We start from the raw sequence: 6,910 nt of genomic DNA, 5'->3' as shown, positions 1-6,910 counted from the left end.
TTCACTGTAACTCTAAGCTATAGCTTCTTACTTCCTGGTATTGTATATGACAGATTCATATTTGATGCAGCAAGTTTTAGATAATGTCCATCCTCTGTTGACATGAGGGGACAATGTTTCAGAGGACAGAACGAACAATCCTAGAATGGCGTTTACATGTATTTGCCCTCAACTACAGCCCCTCTGACACAGTAATTGTGGTCACTCCAATTACCACAAGTTTAAAGTTTGTCATTTCCTGAGTCCTTTTTAATTTGACGAACAAATATCCTTTTGGATAAAATACCCAAAGAGCCTTCATTACATGCTTCAGGTACACATGCTAACCTCCGAGGGCTAATTAAAAACCTAAACAATGCTAATAGATTAAATCATTAGTAGGCTCTTACAGGGGCAAGCTAGCATTGTTGGGTTGGAAATGTCTCCAAAGTGGACGTACCAGGCTTCCCTTTAGGGCTTTGTGACAGGGTGGAATTTGTTATTTCGGAAGTTGAGATTAGTTCTCCCTGTGAACTCCTCCGCTCCCATTCTGATTCCATATCAAACAGAGAAATGTCAGGACCTGCACCGTGACATTTAAAACCCCCATTGTAGACCTTGTCTAATTGAACCACCCTCATTATAATGATGGAGTGTGGACCGACCACTGCAAAAGAACATCAGAGATGAAAGCTATGGTTTGGTGCCAGCAAGGATTATTTACATTCCCGCTGTCTTCTTCTCTCTGAACTCAGTGGTGAATCTGACTATCTCTCTGTCTCCGGTGACATTTCAGGGCTGTCAAATAATGGGCACAGAGTAATGGTCAGCATATTTGCAACAAGATAAAGGTGAGTCTGGTCAAATCAGCATTCACAGGGATGTCATGTTGTATAAAGAATGTAAGCTGTAATGGTGACTTACTGCATGCTTATATCTTGTATTATTCACTATCAGCTGAGACATCATTCTCTTCACAGGAGGCACAAAGAGAAGATAATGTGGCTCTGACATTAAAACTGATGATTTTACACAGGCGTACATTGTTTTTCACATTTTGTTTATCCACTACAGTATTGTGCTCTTCTGATTAATGTTTTTTGAATACATCTTTGAATAACAAGATAATGCCTAATCCAGCACTATACCAACGTCAATATAAAGTTCACAAGTTCAGGCTCACAAGAGATGAAGTACTAAACTGTTCAGGCTTTGTCATGTTGTGCCCTTCACGGCTTACATTCATATTGTGCCCTTCACGGCTTACATTCATATTGTTGCATCGTTTCGCTGTAATTGGAAGAAGAATAAAGAGTCATTGGCATTCTGCTCAGTCCACTGTGGTGAGTTTGATGAGAATGTCACATTAAAAATGCATGTTCCTCGTACGTTCTTTGGCCTTTGTCTTTAGCCATGGGAAACAGCGGACACTTATGACAAATAAGGACGGAGCTGACGCAGCCTGATCTCTCTATTCGACAGGAACCATCAGCGTCTCCTCCCAGTGTCTGCCTCCTCCACATGAGACATGTGCATTTATCAACCGCCTGGGTTGATAGATGGTGGGGGGATGGGTCACAATAGAAAAGTTGCATATACTTCCAAACATCATTCTCAGACAAAATCCAAGAAAAACCTAAATCTTTCACCTGATAAATGATAATTTAAATGCTTGTTGCTTTCTCAGGAAATGCTCAACTAAAGCAGGCTGCAAACATCATTGTTTACCTCTTTACTATTTTTGTAGTAGTTTTTAGTAATGTTTGAACCGACAGGTACAAGCCTGCGTACATAAAAAAACAAGAGTGTTTTGTTCCCAACTGCAACAACAAAGCATTTTGAATTTGCTCTGATTCATGCTTCTTCACCATAGCAACGGAGACCGAGGATCATGGGTATTGTAGTATTTAGAACAGTCCGCCAGACCCAAGTGACAGACAAATTCTGAGTGAGGAAAAATCAGCAACAATGCCATATGCTAAGTGATTACAAACACTTTGTAGATGCTTCAAATACATTTGAAAACACCCTACCTTTTTCCCTTGGAAAGTGGCCATGGTATACATGCAATAATACACTCCTAGTATGCGGGGAAATAATGCCATAAAGTAATGCCACAAAGAAATGAAGGCATTTTGCTGCAAAGAGTGTGTGAAGTATTTTTTGTGTGGCAGATTAGGGCCTGTGTAAACAGAGATTATGGGTGTCTGACTTGTTATTAGCCACTGATACAACACATCTAAAGAATGCCACGCCGACACAAAATCAAAAGGGTTTGATCTGTTGTTATGGACTGTATAACAATTCAGAAGTTTGCCACCCAGCTTTCTTCTGTCGTAATCAACAGAAAGGATGGCTGACCAAAGCCACAAGTGGCTTGAGGCAACATGCAGGGCCAGGCTCTCATTTAGGGACACATTATGTGGAACGTAGGCCGTGACGAACGTGGTCTAAAACTTCCATGCATAGCCAAAGACAACATTAGTGTTAACAGCATACATTTCATGATGTTATTTGAACAGATTTTTTTTAAATAAAGGTGTGTTTTCTGAGTATCTTTAGCTTTATTTACTTACTTAGTCACAATTATAATGCAGTAGTCTTGTCTACACAGTGTTAAGTTGACAAGAAGTAAAACCACTTGCATTAGCCACTGTGGTAAGGAAGTCATATCACTTCTTTTTTTTTACTTCATGCCAGCAAAGTTTTATCCTCTGAGAGTGAGAACTGACAGCATTTCTCAAAGGAGTCACTCAAAGAACGAGCAGACTCCTCTCTGTTCTCGGGGGAAATATAGTTTTGATTTGAACGTGCGGTATCCATCATGCTGATGAAATGCATAATTAATTCTCATCATTCCTGTAATCCTTCTCTAGACTTGACCGCAAAGATGAAAATTACGAGCTGGGGCCCGTGTCAGCAGGGTGGGCTGATATCTATTGTGGTTTTCTCACACAGTGGCAAAGAAATGCAGATGATAAATCGGCAAGGTCACAAAGTATTTACACAAATAAGTTGAAAACAATCGATCCAGTGCAGCACACTGTCATACCCTTAGGGATGTGGTTCCCCTGGAAGAATGCACAATCCCCCTGGCCTAGGTTCATTTGAGACGCAGATTGTGTCTGATTGATCAATGAGAACCACTGCTGAGCCATCAATCTAACAGGAGTGGAATAGGAAAAAGGGAACATTAACATGTATAAGCTGCCGTGTCCCGACAATGTCCTCTACCTTGAGTTGGTGGGAAAGCAGACACCTCTGGGGACATGAACAAAAGTGGTAAGTCTAAGACCTGCGTCAGGAACGATGTCAACATCTCAACTCCTTTGTGATCTCATCTCTGTCGTAGCAGATGCTCTTTATCTCTCTATCTTACAAAAATATATCTATCATGAAGGCGCTGCTACTCCTGCACAGCTTTTTCTACACAGGTTAGAGAGGTAATAATCCCTGAATTGTACAAAACTTGAATATCACCTTCAAAGGCCCTCCAGGTAATCATCACTGTGAGCCGCTAATGAAAGCATAAAATTGCTGGCATCTCTTTGGCAGCCTCTGTGCTGCAGTATTTAAGACAAACAGGTGATTAATGAGTGATTTGTGCTGGTATTGCTGGTAGACAGCTGTTCCATATTGCAGCAATGATTGGGTGGAGCAGTTAAGATCTGTTCTTCAAGGTCTTTCTACAAGAGTGTGTTGCTTCTAAGATCCATTGTGGCTATTGTGGAAATGGCTAACATGTTGTGCTAGAGGAACTACATACTCAATCTGCATACTGCCTACTAATTTAAAGCAACACCAAAGCACTTTTCCTCTTCGGTCCCCCTACAGGTTGGAAGCAGAATTGTCCATTACCGCTGTCGTAATGTCTCATTATGTCTCATTCAAACTACAGATCCGCTACCCAATCTGGCAAACTTGCGTAGTGCGGTTATAGCCGATAGAGGGCCGTAAAGCGAATGCAGAAGTGCCGTTCACCCTGTTATGAGTTGATGAACCACTGAAACGATTTTGGAAACATTATTTTAAGGTACAAAAGAATCTGTGGTGTTGCTTTAACGATTAAGCATGCCGTTACCATGGACTGTATAAAATATGGAAATAGTCTCTGTGGCGTCACCGATAGGTCTCCAGGGCCAAATGAATCCCACCGTACAGTCTATGCACGCCTCCTGTGATGGCAGCCACCTGTCACTTAAAGTGGCAAGCCCCTAATTATGCATACATACTTTAAGCCTGAATATAATCTATACTGGTGAGTTATAAAAAAAAAAAGTCAAGTCACCCCCTGCACAGTTATCATGAAGGAGGAAATTAGCTATAGAGACCAAAACCATTTTTTGTACCAGGCTGTAAACATGGTAATTTCTGCTGTGAAGTTGGGCATTTCAACATGGGGGTTTATGGGAATTGATTGGTCGCTTTTGGAGCCATCCTCAAGTGGCCATTGGAGGGACTGAAGGTTTTGGCACATTTTTTTTTTGCTTCATTTTTCATACCGAAGGCTGACGCTTACATTTATAAAAATAAAAATAAAACTTTGATTTCTTCTCTTTGGTAATTATAGATTTTACCAATTTAGCTAAATCAGTCAATTTCATTTTGACTTTAAGAAATTGTTTTTATTTAACTAAATAAGCGAAAAGCATTACTAAGCCAAACCCATGTACAGAGGGAAGGACCTTTGCAAACTAGAAAGTGATTATTGCAGCCACAAGCAGGTCATGTGAGGATATTGGAAGTTAAAGTGTTTGCCTAAGGGCATCTTGACACAAGCTGACAAGTGGTGAAAACAGCATGTCTTGTTAACTTTTGCCACCCTGATTTTTGCACCTAATCTTGGAGGTGATATTCCAGTTGCTTCTCCAATCATCCTGCCATGAAGAGGCAGCATTTCATTACATACTGTACATTCAAAAACAATATTACTGTAGCACAAAATGCATTTGCAGTTCATGTGTAAATATGTTGGTGCATCGAGAAGTTTATCGCCCTGTCTGTCTATCATAAATAATAGATAAGTTTACAAATTAATACAGATTCTGACATTATTTTTATAAGCTGCAAAAATATCTGTGCGGTGAACAAATGTCAGTTGTGGGGATATACAGTATAAGCTTAAATATTGACATTCAGATTGCAGCAGAATTAGTCCTCACAGTAGCCAGTCACAGTAATACTCAGCTCGTGGCATTATTCATTCAGTCCTGCAGTCATGCGTTGGCGCAGTAGCTAATCTCTGCCCCCAAGGCACTTCAGCAGTAATGCACCTGTTAAAAAAAATCCCCATCCATGTCATTCTGAATTGTAAAAAGATTAGCTAATATTTTTTAATAGTTTGAGGGGATTTAATAGACACTTAGGTGTTTCTCTCTGGCTGGAAGTCTGCACCATCACTCCATCCCATTTAAAAAAAAAGGGAACTGGTGAACCGCCACCCAAAATAAATGTTGTCTGTGTTTTATGTTGTAAAACTAACAACAGCAATTTGTATACAGTCGTTTATGTTAAATTGCCCACGTTTTAATTAACAAATTCCTAAAGTGATGGGAACCCTCATACTGTAGAGGTGCAGGGAAGTCTTTCAAAAGCCATTATGTGGCCTGGTGTCACACGGCTGCATTTTGCTGTCTCATTTCCTATCTATTTTAAGCATGCACCTAGGACTGTAACAATTCCAAATTTTGCTGGACAATTAATTGTCACATAAATAATTGTTATTAACAATATAATTGTCTCTTTTAGTGAAATAATATATACATTTTTTTTTATTAATGTTTTTTTCAAAGAAATTAAAGTTTAAATGAATCCCAAGATACATCTTTTGTTGTATATCACTGTTATGTGACCCAGATACGCAGGTTCACAGCCTACAAAGTAAACCACGCCTCTTTATTATCATAAAACATTTTGTGCTTAAATGAACAAAAAGATGAAAAAAGAACATTTATTCCCATCAATAAGAAACAAAGCATTAATCATAAACAAAAAACAGAGCGGCTTTAATTTCTCTGGCTTAGACGGCTACAGCCCAGGATGTTTGGAGTTGCTATGGCAACAAGTGACAGCTGCTTTAATTAGTTAAACAGTCCGACCAATAATCACTTATATAATTACAATTTGGCACATCTAAACAAAATCAACAATTACCATCAACAGTCACAGGGACCTTAGCAAAAGTTAGCAAACAAGTTGTTCTGTACGGATTAGAAAAATAAAAGTACTAATCCCCGTGGAACTACGTTAGCATAATGTTAATGTATGATGGCCATTTCCGCTACAGCGTCGTCATTTACGGTAACGTTACCAGTTAAATAGTCTCGCTTTGCCAGACCCTCCTCCAAAGCGCGCTGAAGGTTTCAGCCTCCTGGGTGCTAACGCTAGCAGGAGGATAACTCGGTGTAGGCAGCACCGATTGTTTTCGTTTTTCTCGCTACTGACAGCACTCCAAATTTACAAACAACAGAGCTACGTGTTGAAATCGACCAGAATTCTCCTTTAAACACGTAAAGATGCTTCGTGGATTTTTAACATTTGAAAGCCGACTGGACTTGCAACTGCAGGAGGGGCGTCCTCTGGTAGGAATCCATAGTATCATAGGCTAGCTAACGTTACTGTTAGGTGATGCTACGCCGGTATTGCAAACGTGTTTGATGGATCCAAATCATAACAGCCTATGATCCAAACAATAGTGTGACCAATCTCATTTAAAAAATTCTCTAATGCTTTAATTGCAGTTATACAAAACAACCGCGATTGTGAAAAAAGATTGCGGTTAGAAAATGATTTAATAATTGTTACAGGCCTATATGCACCTATTTTTAGATTACTTCTTTTCTGTTCATACAGCAGGAGTATAATTTCATACTGATTTTGCAGCTATGAACAGCAGCACCTGGCTCGCGTTATAATGTGAACCTTAAAGCAG

Source organism: Sander lucioperca, chromosome 23, assembly GCF_008315115.2.
Source record: "Sander lucioperca isolate FBNREF2018 chromosome 23, SLUC_FBN_1.2, whole genome shotgun sequence".
Taxonomy (NCBI): Eukaryota; Metazoa; Chordata; class Actinopteri; order Perciformes; family Percidae; genus Sander; species Sander lucioperca.
The sequence above is the reverse complement of the archived record's forward strand: the minus strand, read 5'-3'. Positions refer to the sequence as shown.